Raw genomic sequence first — 21,403 nt, 5'->3', positions numbered from 1 at the left:
GTTGCACAGCAAGGACTGTAGACATGGTTCCTGTTTATATTCATGTAGAGCAAGATGGGCTGTTGGATGAGGTAGGGGACAGGGCTCGGCTTCTTCTGTAGGTACTGCATAGTGGGGTTTGTTGACAGGATTCTACGCCATAGTATCCACAGCACCCGGGGAGAGGTGGGCAGGAGGAGGGACACTGCAGCCTCTTCTTCATTGTTGCAGTGTGGGGATGTGACAGGCTCTGCTCCACAGACACTGCCAATGCCTGATGAGGAGAGAGACAGGCAGTTTCTTCTGCGGTGTTTGCCTGCAGCAGGGGAGGTTTGGTCCAAAGGGTCTGTCCTAAGTAAGGGGTGTCTTCCTCTCCATGCTCTGGCTAGCAAGGGCAGGCTCTCTTTAATTTTTTTTATGTTCATTTATTTTTGAGACAGAACTAGAGCATGAGTCTGGGAGGGACAGAGAGAGAGGGAGACAGAGAATCCGAAGCAGGCTCCAGGCTCCGAGCTATCAGCACAGAGCCCGACGTGGGGCTTGAACCCATGAACCACGAGATCATGACCTGAGAAGGGCAGGCTCTCTTTTATTATTTTTTAATATTTATTTTTGAGAGAGAGAGAGAGAGAGAGAGAGCGAGAGCTCGCATGCACATTCATGTGCATGCATGAGCAAAGGAGGGGCAGAGAGATAGGGGGGTACAGAGGATCCAAAGTGGGCTCGGTGCTGACATCAGAGAGCCCCTCATGAGCCCCGAGATCATGACCTGAGCCAAAGTCTACAGCTTTACCGACTGAGCCACCCAGGCAAAGGGCGGCCTCTAATTTTTGCATCACTTTATTGCTTTGTGTTTCAGGTTGTAGGCTGCTCTAGTGTGAAGGCCAAGAAATAAAGGAGACAAAACCAAAGCAAACCAGGAAACTCACTACCCCATTGTTCCTTAAGTCTGTAGGTCCTTAGCCAGTCTGCCTTGTCTACCTCTCACGGTCTCCTGATAATCGCTGTGTGTATTTTGTTCAGCGTCTTTAGTTGTAGTTAGTGAGATTGGTACGATGCAACGTGTTTACTCCATCTCGTTTGGAAGGCTTGGCTCCTCTCTGGCAGCAATGAGTAGGGTATGAGGTTCTCATCTAATCATCCTCAGATTCTTGATGAATTTTTAATCAATCACCATAAGTATAAGTGACCTGTAATTTCAAACACTCAGGGAAATAAATTCATTGTGAATATGATATTATATGTGCTGTTAATTTAGGAAAAGAATTTAAATAATTTCACTTTGCTAAGTTTGCTTCGCATGTTTTTACTTCTTAGTTTTTTAATTTTTTAAAACAATTTTTGTGTTTTTTAAAGAAGTTTGTTTATTTTGAGAGAGAGAGAGAGAGGACACAGGGGAGGAGGGGCAGAGAGAAAGGGAAAGAGAGGATCCCAAGCAGGCTCTGCACTGTCAGCACAGAGCCCAATGTGGGGCTTGAACTCATGAACGTTGAGATCATGACCTGAGCCAAAGTTGGATGCTTAACTAACTGAGCCACCCAGATGTCCTGCTTCTCAGGTGTTTAATGCCGTATTTTGGATACACAGAAAGATACAGGAAGGGTAACTTTTCTTCTCTTTTTTTCCTCTCTTCTTTCTTTCTCTCCTTCCTTCCTTCCTTCCTTCCTTCCTTCCTTCCTTCCTTCTTTCCTTCCTTCCTTCTACAAATTACCTCTTTCTCTCTGAGGGACTATCTATCGTGCCTTAGCCTTCATATGTATAGGATAGGCATGGGATTCAACCTTGACCAAATGTGTGCTGTCTCTCAGGATTTGAATCATAGGCAGAGGAACAAAAATGACCGAATAGATTTGAAAGTTACCTCCTGTGGCAGCCACAGGGCCCTGCATATAATTTTGTTTTAGCTGACATGTTCCTGAAAGAGCAAGAGTAGAGCCTAGCACAGGGCTTGTGGGCAGGAAGTATGTCTTCGGAAGTGGTTCCAAGCAACAGATGCGGAGGACAGAGAGGCTAAAACAGGGAAGGAGGGAGAGTTCATTCAGAGATTCATGTTCAAGTTGATCACTGCTGTAGGCAATTGAGATTTAATCTTGCTGGGGACCATATGGGGTACCATGTGAAAAGCAGCTCAAAATTACCCAGTTGGGGGATGGAAGATGGTAATATTTTTTTTTCCGGCAGCTCATGTCCCATTAATTGCCACATGAGTTGGCTCTTCCTTCCCATCTCCATGTTTTGTTTTTTTATTTTTTTTATTTTTTATTATTTTTTTTTTTTAATTTTTTTTTTCAACGTTTATTTTATTTTTGGGACAGAGAGAGACAGAGCATGAACAGGGGAGGGGCAGAGAGAGAGGGAGACACAGAATCGGAAACAGGCTCCAGGCTCTGAGCCATCAGCCCAGAGCCTGACGCGGGGCTCGAACTCCCGGACTGCGAGATCGTGACCTGGCTGAAGTCGGACGCTTAACCGACTGCGCCACCCAGGCGCCCCCCCATCTCCATGTTTTTGTGCGTGTGCATGAGTGGCTCTCACAAGCATACTCTGGGGCAGAGAAGACAGTCTACGGAAGAGCCTGTCACATTATACCTGGGTAATTGTGTTCGGTAGCAATGGCCGAATAGAAAATTGACCCAAGAGGATATGAGGTAGGGCCAAGCGGTCTCCAACACATATTTCCATCAGTGCCCCTTTTCAAAGCCTCACAGGTGCCTTGTTGTCCTTCCTCACCTTAATCCAATGAGCAATTCCCAAATCTATTTATGATGAATTCTCTCTCTTTTTGCATGTGTTAGCCAGAACAAATTTCTGTAGATTGCAACCAAAGAACCCTGACACTTCCATTAATCTGTTCTCTTTCACTGCGAGATAGTTTCATCTGTGGTAAAAGTCTGTCTCCTTCGTTGAATCTTGGCATGTCTATCAAAATGCTTGAGCTACGCTTCAAGGACCATATGCGTGTTGTTAAAATAGAATCTTCTGGCCCCAGATGCCGAAGTTTCCCTGTTAGCTTCTGATCCTTCACAGTTAGGCCTAACTTATTTACATAGTATTTAATGACAGGCAGGAATTCGGTTTTGAATCGATGTAAACAGGCAGTAAATTGAAAATACAAGTTAAAGAGATACAGGTGGATGTTATCACATAAATAGCATTTGGTTTTCTGAAATTATAATTATGACAGTCCTGAATGATCTCCGATCCCACTGTATTATAATGTGACAGATGTATATGGCTGTGATTTCTCTAGCGATGCTCGCTGTTGCTTCCTTGTCATCTTTAATAACAAAGCAACTGGACAGATTAAATGGAAAAGATTTATTCTCTGTGAATGCCAGAGTCAAAGCATGCTGTCATAGTAACAGGTTAAAGCATTTCCACGAGGAGGTTATTATGCATGATAGGGTGGTACAGCCAGCCATCTCTTTCCATCCCATTGTATCAATGGCGCACTATATGCATTTCTAACTAGGAATTGATGGAGAGGACTTTTGTGATGACTGGCATCCAAATTTTAAATGCTAATTATAGTGAACACATTAAAAAATGCCCGTATCATCAGCGTATTGAAGTTGTACAAAGTAAACATATTGGCACACAAACCGTACCCAGATTGAAACACAGAACGTTTACCAGTCCTGCAGAGGCTGCCTCATTTCTCTCTCAAGTCACAATTCCTGGCACTGTGTAACTGCTATCTCGACCGCTGTCACAACAGATTCATTTTGCGTGATTTATTAACATCTTTGGGCATTTTATTTAAATTTTTTGTCAAGGGAGAGGTTACATCCGTTGAAATAAATCTTAAATGGTATGGTTTAATGAGTTTTGAGAAAGGCACACAACCATGTAACCAACAGCACTATCAAAGTAAAGAACATTCCCACAACCCCTGATTTCCGTGTGCCCTTCTCCAGCCCCAGAAGAGAAAGCAATGCTTCTCCTGAAAGCAACCACTATTCTGAAATCTTTTGCTCTAGGTTGCTTGGTCTCAAAATCCACATAAATACAATAGTGTAGTACCTACTCTTGTATTTGGCTTCTCTTTACTCATTGCAAAGTTTTTGAGATTTATTTATGTTGTATGTATAATCCATTTGGTTTTCCTATTGACAGTAGCATTCTACATTATAAATGTAGTACTCCAATATCCCACAACACAAGATTGGATAAAGTATAGTTTTATTTCTTTTTCAATCCTTATAGCTTTCATTTAGGTTTCTTGATTAAATTTTTGGCTAAGGACCTCTAGTACAATGCCACATAGACTTGTTAAAAGTCAGATCCTGGCGGTATTCACAGTATGAAGGGAGAAAGAATTCACTGTTTCACCATTATGTGTAATGGTGGCTGTAGATGTTTTTAGGAAATACGCGTCCTCTATTAATTTATGGCAGTTCCTTTATATTTCTAGTTTGATAAAAGGTTGTATCATATACGGGTGCCAAATTTTGCTAAGAAATTTTCTGCGTATATTGAGGTACTCATGTGATTTCCCTTTTATTCAGTTTATATGGTGAATGACATCAGTTTATACAAATGGTAAATTAATTTTGCATCCCTGGGATAAATCTCACTTGGTCACGTTATGTTATTCTTTGTATATATTTCCAGATAGGATTTGCTAATGGTTTGTTGAGGATTTCTGTGTTCATGAGAGATACTGGTCTGTAGTTATTTTTCTTGTAATATCTTCATTGGGTTTAGTGTCAGGGTTAAGTAAACCTCACAAAAACGTTAGGAAATGTTGTGTCCTCCTGTATTTTTTTTCTTTAAATTTTTTCCCAAGTATGTATAAGAATGGATTTTCCCCCCAAATATTGGACAGAATTCATTAGAGAAATCACTTGAATTAACTTTTTTCTCCTTAGATATTTGGTAGAATTCACACATGACACTTTCGAACTGGAAAGATTTTAAGTAAAAACTCAATTTTTAGCAGATAGATTGTGATTTAAAAATGTTCCTTATTCTTGTGTCACTTTGGCAATTTGTGTATTTTGAGCAGCTGTCCATTTTCTTAGCTGTCAATTTTATTGCTAAAAAGGTCCTTTGTAACATTGGTAGTATATGTAGCGATTAGCCCTGATACTGGTAATTTGAATTTTTGTCCTTTTTCCTGGATCAGTCTTACTAGGTATTTTTCAATTTCTAAAAATTTTTCAAAGTATTAATATTTGGCTTTATTCAGGTTTTCTCTGTGGTCTTTTCCTTGTCATTGATTTCCATTTATTATTTTTGCTGTTTCCTTCATTCTACTTATTTTAAGTTTTTTTACTCTTGTTTTTCTAACAAAGTTAAAAGTTGGACTTTTAAAAAAATTATTAAAATTTTAAATCCCTAGCAAGACTAATCAAGGGAAAAAAAGAAGGAGAACATGCACATCATCAACCTCATGAATCAGAAAGAAGGCATCAGTAGGTATATATACAATAGACAATAGAATGAAAACAATAGGATATTATGGATAATTCTATACCAATAAATTCTACAATTTGGATGAATGGACAAGTTCCTGGAAAGATATATATTGCAGAAATTAACATAGAAAGAAATAGAAAGTATGATTAGTGCCATATTTACTCAAGGAGTTGAATTCTTGATGACGAATTCCCTCCTCTCTCCCTGCAACTAACTGTCCATTCTTGAATTCTTACCCTGAGAATTCTACCAAATATTTTGTTAAATGTTTATTTATTTATCTTGAGGTGGTGTGGGGGAGCTGCAGAGAGAGAGGGAGACAGAGAATCCAAAGCAGGCTTCATGCTTTCAGTGCAGAGCCCAATGTGGGGCTTAGACTGATGAGCTGTGAGATCATGACCTGAGCTGAAGTGGGACACTTAACCAGGTGCCCCCTACCAAATATTTTTAAAAGATATAATTACAGCCTATACAAGCTCTTACAGAAAAATAACAATAGAGGAAGGCTTCATAATTCTTTTTGTGGTTTTGTGTTTCTAAGACCAAGGTCACCTAAATACTAAAACTTCTCAAAGACAAAAATAATAAAATAAAATTTCAGACAAAATTTTTATGAATATAGATACAGAATTCTCTTTAAAAATTTAGCAAATCAAATCTAATAACATGTGGAAAGGTTAATATGTGACCAATGAGTTCATTCCAGGAATGAATGAGCTTGATTTGCCATTTGAATATCAGTCATTATAATTCATCTTATTAACAAAATAAAATAAATTTGTGTAATCTTCCATTGTATGTAAAAAAAAAACACATAACAAAATTTGAAACTGCTTCGTGACCTTTCATCAAGTAACAAAAGGGCAGTGCCTTAATATGGTGAAAGGCATCTATGGGAAATCTATGGCTAATACCATACTTAATGTTAAAACATTAATCCTTTTCCTTTAAATTTTGAAAAAAAGCAAAAATATCTGTTTTCACTATTTCTATTCAACTTTTGCTAGAAGTCCATACCAATTCAGTAGGGTAGAAAAACAAGATAAAAAAAGTACACATTGGAAAACAAGAAGTAAAACTGTCATTATTTGAGAATGATATGATTGTGGTTCTAGAAGACTCTGTGCTACTTATAAGAAAAATGATTAAACTGAAAAGGGTATTTTGAAAGATCAAGAATATAATATTAACATATAAGTCAATTACGTTTCTATATACTTTCAACAAACCATCTGTAAAGTAAGTTAAAAATTAATACCCTCATAATTATATTTAAAAACATCAAATCCTAAGTAGTAGATCTAATGAAAGTTATGTTAGATCTCTCCATGGAAAACTATGAAACATAGCTGAGAGAAATTACAGAAGTCCTAAATAAATATATAATATCCTCGGGGCGCCTGGGTGGCGCAGTCGGTTAAGCGCCCGACTTCAGCCAGGTCACGATCTCGCGGTCCGTGAGTTCGAGCCCCGCGTCAGGCTCTGGGCTGATGGCTCGGAGCCTGGAGCCTGTTTCCGATTCTGTGTCTCCCTCTCTCTCTGCCCCTCCCCTGTTCATGCTCTGTCTCTCTCTGTCCCAAAAATAAATAAAAAAACGTTGAAAAAAAATATATAATATCCTCTTCATGAATTGGTGGAGTCATATTGTTCTCTGTTGTACCTCAACTGATCTATAGATCCAATTTCTATCAAAATCCCAGCAGGCTATTTTGAAGAAATAAATAGGGTGTTTCCAAAATATATACAGAAGTGCAAACAATGTAGATCAGCCCAATCAATCTCAAAAAAGAACTAAGTTGGAGGACTTAACAGTACTTGGCCTGAAGATTGACTATAAATCCCTAGGAAGTAAGACAATGCATCATAAGTATGTTCAGATGAATAGATTAACAGCAGAGATTAGAGAATCCAGAAAATATATGTATGTGATGTATATTCATATTTCCATATGTGTATATAATAAACATACAAATACACATTTCTATATAAATGAGGATAGAATAATAAGGCAACAAAAAAGAAAAGTAAATTAAGAAATAGAACACTATGACTGTGCAAATGCATGCATAGCCAGTCGGTCTTTGATCAAAATATTAAATTAAATCAATGAAAAATCAGTCTTTTTTTGTTTTTTAAGTAGGTTCCGCTCTGGATGTGGAAACCAACATGGGGCTTAAACTCACAGCTCTGAGTTCAAGACCTGAGCTGGGATCAAGAGTCAGACACTCAACCAAATGAGCCATCCAGGTGCCTCCAAAGCAAAGACTTATTTAAAAAAACAAAAACAAACATAACCAGAATACCTGGATATCAGTGAGAAAAAGAAACCTTGACCTCTATCTTAAATTTTTATACAAAAGTAATTTATTATGTTGGTTATCTACATGCAAAAAGAATAAAACTGGGCCCTAACACCACAACCAAAAACCTCTGGGACACAGCAAGGACAGTCATAAGAGGAAAGTATATAGCAATCTAGGCCTTCCTAAAGGAGGAAGAAAGATCTCAGATACACAACCTAACCTTACGCCTTAAGAATCTGGTAAAAGAACAGCAAATAAAACCCAAAATCAGCAGAAGATAGGAAATAATAAAGATTAGAGCAGAAATTAATGCTATTGAAAAACAGTAGAACAGATCAATGAAACCAGAAGCTTGTTCTTTGAAAGAACTAACAAAATTGATAAACCACTAGCCCATTTGATCAAAAAGCAAAAGGGAAGGACCCAAATAAATAAGATCAAGAATGAAAGAGGAGAGATCACAACCAACACAGCAGAAATAAAAACAATAATAGGGGAATATTATGAGCAATTATATGCCAATAAAAGGGGCAATCTGGAAGAAATGGACAAATTCCTAGAAACATATACACTACCAAAACTGAAACAGGAAGAAACAGATAATTTGAACAGACCCATAACCAGTAAGGAAGTCAAATTAGTAATCAAAAATCTGCCAAAAAACAAGAGTCCAGGGCCAGATGGCTTTCCGGGGGAATTCTACCAAACATTTAAGGAAGAGATAACACCTATTCTCTTGAAGCTGTTCCAAAAAAATAGAAATGGAAGGAAAACTTCCAGACTCTTTTTGTGAAGCCAGCATTACCTTGATTCCAAAACCAGACAGAGACCCCACTAAAAAGGAGAACTATAGACCAATTTTCCTGAGGAACATGGATGCAAAAATTCTCAACAAGGTATCAGCCAATTGAATCTAACAATACATTAAAAAAATTATTCACCACAAGCAAGTGGGATTTATACCTGGGATGCAGGGCTGGTTCAATATCTGCAAAACAATTAACGTGATTCATCACATCAATAAAAGAAAGGGCAAGAACCATATGATCCTCTCAATAGATGCAGAGAAGCATTTGACAAAATACAGCATCCTTTCTTGACAAAACCCTCAAGAAAGTAGGGATAGAAGGATCATACCTCGAGATCATAAAAACCATATTTGAACGACCCAATGCTAATATCATCCTCAATGGGGAAAAGCTGAGAGCTTTCCCCATAAGGTCAGGAACAAGACAGGGATATCTACTCTCACCACTGTTATTCAACATAGTATTGGAAGACTTAGCCTCTGCAATCAGACAACACAAAGAAATAAAAGGCATCCAAATCAGCCAGGAGAAGGTTAAACTTTCACTCTTCACAGATGACACGATACTCTATATGGAAAACCCAAGAAATTCCACCAAAAAACTGCTAGAATTGATTCCTGAATTCAGCAAAGTTGCAGGATATAAAATCAACACACAGAAATCGGTTGCATTCCTATACACCAACAATGAAGTGACAGAAAGAGATACCAAGGAATTGGTCCCATTTACAGTTGCACCAAAAAATAAAATACCTAGGAATAAATCTAACCAAAGAGGTAAAAAATGTATACACTGAAAACTATAGAAAGCTTATGAAAGAAATTGAAGAAGACACAAAAAAAAAAAAATGGAAAAAGATTCCATGCTCCTGGATAGGAAGAACAAATATTGTTAAAATGTCGATACTATAGAAAGCAATCTACATATTCAAAACAATCCCTATCAAAATAACACCAGCATTCTTCACAGAGCTAGAACAAATAATCCTAAAATTTGTATGGAATCAGAAAAGACCCCAAATAGCCAAAGCAGTCTTGAAAAAGAAAACCAAAGCAGGAGGCATTACAATCCCAGACTTCAAGCTGTATTACAAAGCTGTAATCATCAAGACAGTATGGTACTGGCACAAGAACAGACACTCAGATCAATGGAACAGAATAGAGAACCCAGAAATGGACCCACAAACGTACGGCCAACTAATCTTTGACAAAGCAGGAAAGAATATCCAATGGAATAAAGACAGTCTCTTCAGCAAGTGGTGCTGGGGAAACTGGACAGGAACATGCAGAAGAATGAACCTGGACCATTGTCTTACAGCATACACAAAAATAAACTCAAAATGGATGAAAGACCTAAATGTAAGAAGGAAGCCAGCAAAATCCTTGAGGAGAAAGCAGGCAAAAATCTCTTTGATCTAGGCCGCAGCAACTTCGTAGTCAACACGTCTCTGGAGGGAAGGGAAACAAAAACAAAAATGAACTGCTGGGACCTCATCAAAATAAAAAGCTTCTGCACAGCGAAGGAAACAATCAGCAAAACTAAAAGGCAACCAACAGAATAGGAGAAGATATTTGCAAATGACACATCAGATGAAGGGTTAGTATCCAAAATCTATAAAGAACTTATCAAACTCAACATCCAAAAAACAAAAAATGAGATCAAAACCACAATGAGATGCCACCTGACACCTGTCAGAATGGAAAACATGAACAGCTCAGGCAACAACAGATGTTGGCGAGGATGCGGAGAAAGAGGATCTCTTTTGCATTGTTGGTGGGAATGCAAGCTGGTGTAGCCACTCTGGAAAACAGTAGGGAGGTTCCTCAAAAAACTAAAAATAGGAGTACCCTATGACCCAGCAATTGCACTACTAGGTATTTATCCAAGGGATAGAGGTGTGCTGTTTTGAAGGGACACATATACCCCCATGTTTATAGCAGCATTATCAACAATAGCCAAAGTTAGGAAAGAGCCCAAATGTCCATCGATGGATGAATGGATAAAGAAAATGTGGTATATACATATATAAAATATATATATTTTACACACACACATACACACACACACACAATGGAGTATTACTCGACAGTCAAAAAGAATGAAATCTTGCCATTTGCAACTACATGGATGGAACTGGAAGGTATTACGCTAAGTGAAATTAGTCAGTCAGATAAAGACAAAAATCATATGATTTCGCTTATATGAGGACTTTAAGAGACAAAACAGATGAACATAAGGCAAGGGAAACAAAAATAATAAAAAAACAGGGAGGGGGACAAAACAGAAGACTCATAAATATGGAGAACAAACTGAGGGTTACTGGAGGCGGTGTGGGAGGCGGGATGGACTAAATGGGTAAGGGGCACTAAGGAATCTACTCCTGAAATCATTGTTGCACTATATACTAACTAATTTGGGCGTAAATTTAAAAAAATAAAAAGTGAAAAAGAAAAACACCTCTCTTTCTGATACAAGCAGGCAATTGAGAGGGAGGGAACGAACTTTTACAAATAAATCTTGTAAAATGACAATATTTGAATATACCCTTCTAAAATAAATTTTTTAAATGTTCAATAATCACATGAAAACATTTTATCAGGAAAATGCAGATAGAAAGTACAATGAGATATTGTTAAACACTCATTTGTTGACTAAAATTGAAAGTACCAGCAATACAAACTGTTGGCAAGGATATGGAGTAAATGCAGTTCTCATGTTGCTAATGAGAGTATAAAATTGTCAAATCATTCTGGAAAATGGTTTGGCAATTTCTAAAAAAATGAATTATACAGGGGGGAAAAAGAATAAAACTGGGCTACTTTCTGACACCATACACAAAAATAAACTCAAAATATATCAAAGACCCAAATATGAGACCTGAAACCATAAAACTCTTAGAAGAAAACATAGGCAGTAACTTCTTTGGCATCAGCCTTAGCAACATTTTTATAGATATGTCTCCTCAGGCAAGGGAAACAAAAGCAAAAATAAACTATTGGGACTACAGAAAAAGAAAAAGCTTTTGCACAGGAAAGGAAACCATCAACAAAATGACAAGGCAACCTATTCAATGGGCGAAGATATTTACAGATGATATATCTGATAAAGGGTTAATATTCAAAATATATAAAGAACTTACACAACTCAACACCAAACAACCAAACAGCCTGATTAAAAAATGAGCAGAGGATCTGAATAGACATTTTTCCAAAAAGATATACAGATGGCCAGCAGACACATAAAAAATACTCAACATCACTAACCATCAGAGAAATGCAAATCAAAACCACAATGAGGTATCACCTTACACTTGTCAGAATAGTTTGAATCAAAAAGACAAAAAAATGGCATGTGTTGGCAAGGACGCAGAGAGAAAGTAACCCTCTGCACTGCTGCGGATGCAAATTGATGCAGCCAGTGTGGAAAGCAAGTATGGACGTTCCTCAAAAAATTGAAGGTAGAATTACCATATGATCCAGTAATTTCACTATTGGATATGTACCCAAAGACAATGAAAACACTAACTCAAAAAGATAGACGCACCCCTATGTTTATTATAGCATATATACAGTAGCCAAACGATGGAAGCAACCAACCCATGTGTCCATTCATAGATGAATGAATAAAGAAAATGTGGTACATATATACAATGGAATACTACTCAACCACAAAAAAGAATGAAATCTTGCCATTTGCAATGACATGGATGGAGCTAGAAGGTATACTGCTAAGTGAAATAAATCAGAAGAAGACAAATGCTGTATGGTTTTAGTCATATGTGGAATTTAAGAAACAAATTGAATGAACAAAGAAAAAAGACAAAGAAACAGATTCTTGAATACAGAGAATGAACTGGTGCTTGCCAGAGGGAAGGTCAGCGGAGGAAGAGTAAAATAGATGAAGGGGATTAATAGTACATTTACCTTGATAACACTGGGCAATGTATTGAATTGTTGAATCGCTATATTGTACACCTGAAACTAATGTAACACTGTATGTTAACTATACTTCAATGAAAAATAAATAAAATAATTTGTGATGGTTAATTTACTGAAAAGTTAAAACACAGCCATAATGCTTACACTAGAAAAAGAAAATAAGAAAATAAGAGAGAATATCTCTGGGATGTTGGTGGAGTCAAAGATTTCTTGGTTGATGCATAAAAAGGACAAACTTTCAATGAAATTATTGATAAAGTGAGTTTCATCAAAAGACATCATGAAATAAATAAATAAACAGAATATAAAACTAATATAAAAGCCAGAAAGTGGGAAAAATAGTTATAACACATACATTTGAGTTGCCTAAAAAAATACAAGGAACACTGTAAATTCAATAATAGAAGCATGAATGTCCCAGATTTTAAAAATGTGCAAATTGCGTCAATAGACACTTCACAAAAGATGATATATGAACATTCATTAAACACATAATAAGATGTTTATTATCATTTCTCATCAAGGAAAGAAAAAATTCAAACCACAGTGAGATACCATTTCACATTTATTAGAATAGCAGAAAAATGATATCTATATATCTAACAACATATCTATATCTATATATTTATCTCTGTGTCTATAACTGTATCTATATATAAAAATGCCCAATATTGGTGAACACGTGGAGCTCCTGTAATTCTTCGACATTCTTTTACGGGAGATTAAAGCAACGCCACGGCTTTGGAATAATATTTGGCAGTTCTTTATAAAGTTAAACATAGGGGCGCCTGGGTGGCTCAGTCGGTTGAGTGTCCGACTTCAGCTCGGGTCATGATCTCATGGTCTGTGAGTTCGAGCCCCGCGTCGGGCTCTGTGCTGACAGCTCAGAGCCTGGAGCCTGTTTCAGATTCTGTGTCTCCCCCTCTCTGCCCCTTCCCTGCCATGCTCTGTCTCTCTCTGTCTCTCAAAAATGAATAAACTTTAAAAAAAAATTTTTTTTAAAGTTAAACATAAATATCCTATGACCTAGCAGTTTCATTCTTAGGTATTTTTCAAGAGAAATAAAAACATATTCACAGAACGACTTGTAAAAGAATGTTTATAGTGGCCTTGTTCATAATAGGCAAAAACTGGATACAAAATGTGGGTACAACCCAAATGTCCTTCAAAAAGAATATGGATAAACAAATTGTGATGTGTTCCCACATGGAAAAGTCTATAGCAATAAAGCTATGGATGTATGCAACAAGGGGTTTGAAGCTTAATGTTTAATCATGATATATGCAAACAAAACTGGACACAAAAAGAATACATGCTATATGATTCTATCTACAGGAACTCCAGAGACAAAACTAATCTATGGTAAAGAAATCAGGGTTGTTGTTGGGGACTGCGGTAGTTATTTGATTGGAAAAGGGTATTAGGAAATTTTTGAGGTGACAAAAATGTGCCGTAGCTTGTTTTTTTGTGTGTATATGTGTGGCAGTTATGGGAATGGGCATACATAATTATCAAAATTCAAATGAACGTCTCAACTCTGCATTTTATGATATGTTAATGATTTAAAACATGTCCACCAGTGCTTTGGATTTGATTCCGTCCATTTTTTCTTTTCGTGTTTTTGAGCTTTGTTGATAGGTTTATGCACGTTTAGAATTCCTTACCCCTCCTGCCGCCAGAATATATTGTCTTTCTTTATACATCGGTGTTTTTTCTTTCTTTTTCTTCTTTTGGCAGGCAGTTATTCATGGATCCTCTTGTGCCTGTTGGGCTTGTTTGGAGGCTTGTTTCACTTTGGTCCTTGGTCCTGGGTCATGGCTTTCAATCTAGGGCATAGTCCTGAGTTGTAAGGTGTGACCTTTGAGGATCTCAGCACTATGGCAAATGTGCTTGGTGGCATTCCTGCCCCTGGCTTGGCCAGGACTCTTGTCTCTCTTTGCACTGCTCCACTTGTGGAATGTCACTGTTTACACACATGGCTCTGTCCTCAGCCAAGAGCTTGAGGCAAACTCTCACACTGACCTCTGGGCCCTCGGACTTTCTGTTTTTCTCAACTCTGCCTTATAAAGTCAGCCGTTTCTGCAGATCCAAACAACCACCTTACTCCTCAACTAGGATGGTCTTGCCCTCAAGCCTGTGCTTGGGGTCTCCCCTTCTGTGCACCCTCCAGCAAGTGCTCGTAGGCAGAAAACTATGATAAATGTGGAGCCGGTTTTGCGTGCTCTCTTTTTCTCAGCTGGCTGCCTCTTGTCCAGTTCCCGAAAATCGTCGCTCAGATACATATAGTCCAGTTTTACAGTTGTTTTCTCAGAAGGGCTCACTGATACCAGTTACTTCATCACGGTTGGAAACGAAATTCTGTTATTGATATTTAATTTCTTGAATATTTTTTTAAAGTGTATGATGTATTTATTTTGAAAGAGAGAGAGCGAGAGGGAGCATCCGAGCCCGCATGTGAGCAGGGGAGGGGCAGAGAGAAAGGGAGAGGGAGGGAGAGAATCCCAAGCAGGCTTTGCATTGTCAGTGCAGAGCCCGATGCGGGGCTTGAACTCACGAACTGTGAGATCGTGACCTGAGCCCAAACCAGGAGTTGGAGGCTTAATTGACTGAGCCTAGCCAAGTGCCCCCATATTTAATTTTTAAGGTTCATTGATTCTAGAGGAATGCTATATCAATCTTGGTGTTGTGGAGATATAAGATATTTACATATAATTTGTTTTATGGAGCAGGAGTATAACTAAACAGTCTTCTTTAGGAACAAAAAAGCTGGTGACTACTGTTAGCAGGTAAATTTACTTCACCTCTGATACGGCGTGACAAAGCTGTGGCTTAAAGTAACTGACTACGCAGTACTATCCGTCTTTAAATCTCAAGCGAAACCTGAAACCGAGAGTGCCAAAAACAGAAGCAAAAACAAAACACAGCGGTGTAATACTGTGTGTGAGAAACAAAGGTTGTATTTGTTCTCACAAAATGAGTAAACATGAGCCAACAATTCATTTTCACAACTACCCTTTAGCAATTGCTGTTCAGAATTCCAAGGTATCCTTTTAATTGATTTCTTCAATTAGAAAAACCATTTGCGATTTTGATCCTCTGACTTTAGACAGAAGTGAGAGACGATATAGGGCCTGAAGAAACAGCATTCATGACTCTTACTACAGGGTGAACCCCATTTCCAAAAAAATCACTGGAAAACAAACAAGAAGTGGAATCCTGTCTCTCATTTTTAACTTACAGATTTAATTCCACTAACCTACTTAAATTCCTTAAATGGAACTTGCAGATGAAAACCTCAATATACTTCTGTTTTTGTCCATTTTGCTCCTTTCGTTTCCCCAAATTGAAGCATTTCCAAACAAGGTGCAAGAAAATAAACAATACCTTACCTTGTAAAGTTTGGTTTACCTAGGATATCTTGTGAAGGTAGAAGTTTCCTTGGTTAAATTGCCAGATAACTGGATACCCGGTTTTTACAATTTTAGTACATGCTAAAATAGGTTAAATTTGAATGCTGGACTCTTAGGCTTACCCCCTTCATTCCCTAATGATAGTGAAGAAACTGCATTGTGTTCCAGTGGTCCTCAATGGGGGTGGAGGACAAGGGTGGGGGTGATGGCTTGAGATAGGTGGGGCTTTGAAGGGTAGGGAGTGGGGGAGATTTTACCCTCTAAGTGACGTTTGACAATATCTGGAGACATTTTTGGTTGTTGCAACTGGGAGGGGGATTCACTGGCATTTGTTGGGTAGAAGCACAGGGTACCCCACTCACACCAAAGAATTATTTGGCTTAAAATGTCAACAGCCTCAGGGTTGAAAATCTCTGCCGTATTCGTATGGACTTATGCTGTATTCACATACCAGCTGTGCCCCTTGTTAACTACATAATCTTGAGAAGAATATTAAAATGAGACTTATGTTTCAGTGTTGTCGTGAGGAATAGCTTTAAGGAATAGGGATTTAGTGCACCGCTAAGAAGGTAATAGACCTTTAATAATTGGTAGCTATTATTAATGCTACTGTTGCTTTACATTTGTTAATTTACATTTACATAAGAGACTCCTTAGTGTTCAGATTAAATTTATTTCACCTTTGAAAAGAGAGAGGGAAATATGTGAGAAAGCCTGTTGGTTTGTGTATAGGGAGTTTTCCACAGCATTTTCCCTTGGAGCATAAAAGGAGACCCAAAGGTTACACTGACAATATGTATGGCTATATATTGAATATATTTTGGTTTCATATGGACCACAAATCACAGACACCTTTGTGGTGCACACTGAGACCTGATCAGACACATGTTTTGTTTTATAATATTACTGGTCCCACCTTCAAAAACAAGGTAAAATAGTTGGACCAATAACTGGAGCTTACTTGGCTGATGAGAAATAGAGCACTTAAAATAATACCGTTTAGGGGCGCCTGGCTGGCTCGGTCAGTTGGACGTCCGACTTCAGCTCAGGTCATGATCTCGCAGTCTGTGAGTTCGAGCCCCGTGTCGGGCTTTGTGCTGACGGCTCAGAGCCTGGAGCCTGCTTCGGATTCTGTGTCTCCCTCTCTCTCTGCCCCTCCCCTGCTGGCACTCTCTATCAAAAATAAAAATAAAAATAAAATCATTAAAAAAATTAAAGTATTATAATTTATAATATGTTGTATATTTTAGAATATATGTTATGTATTTTATAAAAATGTTTTTAAGTTTATTTATTTTGAGAGAGAGAGAATGAGAGTGAGGAGTGGAGGGGGGAGGAGCAGAGCATGAGGGAGAGAGAGAGAGAGAGAGAGAGAGAGAGAGAGAATCCCAACTAGGCTCTGCATTGTCACTGCAGAGCCTCATGCGGGCTCAAACTCACAAATTGTGAGATTATGACCTGAGCCAAAATCAAGGGTAGGACACTTAACCAACTGAGCCACCCAGCACCTCTAGACTATATATTAAATATTTTAAACGTGAGGATACAAATGCTGGTCTGCATGTCATGTTTATTCAGAGAAAATAAGATGAAACTCTATCTCTAAAGACTTCTCATGTATAAAGGACAACTGAAAATCTTGGGGCATATGCCGATGTATAATAAATATTATCATCCTATGTCAGGCTCGGAGCCTGGAGCCTACTTCAGATTCTGTGTATCCCTCTCTCTCTCTGCCCTCTCCCACTCACACTCTGTCTCTGTCTCAAAAACAAATAAACATTAACAAAATATTATCAAATAGGCTTGCTTTTTTAAAAAAAAGTTCATTTATTTATTTTAAGAGCGAGCATGGGAGGGAGATTGGGGGAGGGGCAGACAGAGAGGAAGAGAGAGAGAATCCCAAGCAGGCACTGCACCTATAGTGTGGAGCCCACTACTTGAACTCATGAACTGTGAGATCATGACCTGAGCTGAAATCAAGAGTTGGATGCTTAACCAACTGAGCCATCCAGGCACCCCTAGACTTGCTTTTTATTGCAGAGTTTTCTTGTCAAATAAAGTGGGGCATAGGACTTTAAAGTAGAGCTTTGATGTCTACTAATTAATGGGCTACCTAAACAGGAGCCATTCATTCCTTGATCATTGTTTACTGAGTGCTTACTAAGTGCTTGCTCCTGTCCTAGAAGTTGATAGTATTACTGTAAGTAGAATAATCTAGTGGGAGAGGTAATCATTAATCAAATAATCATATAACATGTATTGTCACACTATAAGAAGTACTCTAAAGAAAAAATAAAGGAGCTTACAACTGAGGTAAGAAAGTACTACTCTGAACAATTCTAGTAATTTCTGAGACATGTTTTGCACTATTTTCTTTATTCGTTCATTCATGTGTTCATTCATTGATTCATTCATTCACTTGAGAAAACTTTATTAAATCCGCCCTAGTTACATTCCAGGCACTGTGCTAGTAGCTGGGGGAAAAATTGTAAATAAAATATTCATGGTGCCTTCTTGAAATTTATAATTTAGCTATTCGAGTGACCAAATGTTTTAAAGAAGTGAAATTAGACATTGCCATTTCCCTTGCAAAATCACAAATAAGGGAAAAAAAAGCAAACCAGAGAAATTATCTGCAAATTAAATTAAACCACCCAGGTATTATTAGTGAAGTCAATTATATCCTGACCTTCGTGACAACACGTGTACCAACCTGCCATTTATTGTCACTGTTTGCAGGAAGAAAGGAGGCACTGTTGACATCATTAAGTAATGACCTTGATTATTAAAAAAGGAGAAGATGCAGAAAAGAAAGTCAGAAGACTGTCCTGACTGCAACATGGTTTTCTAGCAGACAGGAGATTGGCTCTGACTGGAAGACTTACCCTTTGTCATCCGTTCCTAAAATTAATTCTATTTGTTTAAATATTCACAAAACATATAATTTCTTATTTTGCCTCTAGTGAATAGCTACTATAGATAGATTTTAAAATAAGAGGTCTCAAATTCAATAATATATTTTTATAAATGATTATTTCAAATTCCATTTATTAAAGCTTAATTACTGTCTCTCTATATAATGAGTCCACTGCGTACCTTATAAACGCTTCCAATAATCACATGAAATTTTAATGAATACACAATAATGGTCTTATTAATTTTAAATTAAATGTACTTGTTCATTTTTGAAAATAAATTTAAAGTGCCACTATAAATAACTCAGGAAAGCGAATTCATTTTTACACGAGATAGACTATTAGTTTGGAAGTTTATAACTGTAAATACTCTGATTTTTCTCAAAGAATAAGAGTAGATAATGTAATTTGAGTGTTTTTTTTCTTTGTGTGTGTGTGTTCTGTGCACATATAGTGATTACAGGATATACATTACATGGATTATTTAGTTTAATTTTTATGAAACAGTAAGGCAGGGCTCGTATTATGTTCAACTTAGAGATATGGAAAAGTGGTTTACAGAGGTTAAGTGGCAAGCTCAGAATCATGTCTTCTAGGAATTAATAGGATTTCAGTCTGACTGTCTAAAATCCCAGGGACTTAAAAATAAGACAGTCCCATGGACTTAACCACTGTTTTAGTAGAGTAACATTGTTGACCTCATTTCTAATTTCAAATTAAATTTCACTTGGTTAGGGGGCTCTTCAAAGCTGGAAAATTTCTCAGTGAATACATTGTTGAAAAAACTTGGGCTTTGTCAGTGACAATAGGCAAAATGATATCAGGGCAAGCTGAACATCTTTGCCTTAAACGGGGGAAAGTGTGCTGGCACAGACCATATTGGCCCACAGGAGAGGGTTGTTAAATAGTAACTGCCACACCACTGAGTGTAACTAAAATCAACAAAATCAGGCTTTCTGCTCCTCCGCGTTTCACAGACAGCTGCGTCTTCTGGTGCAGTGCCAGCCACATCTGCAGTCACAGTGGTGAAGGTCGGAGTAAATGGAGTTGGCCGTATTGGGTACCAGGTCACTGGGGCTGCTTTTAACTCTGGGAAAGTGGAAACTGTCACCAGCAATGACCCCTTCATTGACCTCAGCTACATTGTCTACTTGTTCCAGTATGATTCCACCCATGGCAAATTCCACCGCCCAGTCAAGGCCGAGAATGGGAAACTTGTCCTCAATGGACAAGTGGAACGCATCTCCACCTTCCAGGAGTGAGATCCCACCAGCAACAAATGGGGTGATGCTGGTGCTGAGTGTGTTGTGAAGTCCACTGGAGGCTTCCCCACTATGGAGAAGGCTGGGACTCACCTGGAGGTTGAGGCTAAGAGGGTCATCATCTTTGCCCCTTCTGCTGATGCCCTCATGTTTGTGAAGGGCGTGACCCACGAGAAGTAAGACAACTCCCTCAAGATGGTCGGCAATGCCTCCTGCGCCACCAGCTGCTTGGCTTCTCTGGCCAAGGTCATCTATGACAACTTTGGCATCTTAGAGGGACTCATGACAATAGTCCATACCATTACTGCCACCAGAAAACCATGGACAACCCCTCTGGGAAGCTGTGGCATGATGGCCAAGGGGCTGCTCAGAACATCGTCCCTGCTGATACTGGTGCCAATAAGTCTATAAGCAAGGTCATCCCTGAGCTGAATGGGATGCTTATTGGCATGGCCTTCTGTGTCCCCACCACCAACGTGTCAGTCACGGATCTGCTCTGCTGGAGAAAGCTGTCAAATGCAATGACATGAAGAAGCTGGTGAAGCCGAAATCAGAAGGTGCCCTCAAAGGCATCCTGGGTACGCTGAGGGCCAGGTTGTCTCCTGCAACTTTAACAGCGACACCCATTCTTCCACCTTTGATGCTGAGGCTGCCATTGCCCTCAGTGACCACCTGTAAAGCTCATTTCCTGGTATGATAATGAATTTGACCATAGCAACTGGGTGGTGGACCTCATGGTCCACATGACCTCCAAAGAGTAAGAGCCCCCTGGACCACCAGCCCCAGTGAGAGCAAGAGGAAGAGAGAGGCCCTCAGCTGTTGGGGAGACCTTGCCTCATTTCATCTCACAACACACTGAGAATCTCCTGACCTCTACCCAGTTTCCATCCCAGATCCCCTGAAGAAGGTGAGGGTTTGGGGAAACCTACCTTGTCATGTACCACCAATAAAGGATACTGTATCCAGTCAAACAAACAAACAAACAAAACAAAACAAACAAAAAAAAATCCAAGATGCCTGTTAGGGAAGCAGATCCCTAATGTCTTTCTTGTTCTGTTAAAAGTAATCATAATGCCATAATGCTTTCTGATTATTCACATATTAATGGAAATTTAACTCTTTTTTAAAAAGTTTTTATGTTATTATTTATTTATTTATTTGTTTTTTAGAGAGAGAAAGAGAGCATGTGTGCATTTACACACATGAATTGGGCAGAGGCAGAGAAAGAGGGGGAGAGAGAATACCAGACAGGCTCTGTGCTGTCAGTGTGGAGCCCAATGCAGGGCTCGATGTAGGGACTCAATCCTGCGAACCCTGAGATCATGACCTGAACTGAAATTGATAGTTGGAACGCTTAACCAAC

At 38.5% G+C, this 21,403-nt stretch overlaps 1 pseudogene; it reads left to right on the top strand.

Annotated features, from left to right (window-relative positions):
- The first annotated feature begins 23 nt into the window (after nt 1-23).
- LOC124509397 (glyceraldehyde-3-phosphate dehydrogenase-like) lies at nt 24-20,801 on the top strand (annotated as a pseudogene).
- Nucleotides 20,802-21,403: the final 602 nt, after the last annotated feature.

The sequence above is a fragment of the Lynx rufus genome, unplaced genomic scaffold (assembly GCF_022079265.1).
Source record: "Lynx rufus isolate CCGP_SWC_20201006 ecotype Redwood Valley unplaced genomic scaffold, mLynRuf1.p SCAF_1, whole genome shotgun sequence".
NCBI lineage: Eukaryota > Metazoa > Chordata > Mammalia > Carnivora > Felidae > Lynx > Lynx rufus.
Note: the sequence above shows the minus strand (reverse complement) of the source record. Positions and strands in the feature narration are given on the sequence as shown.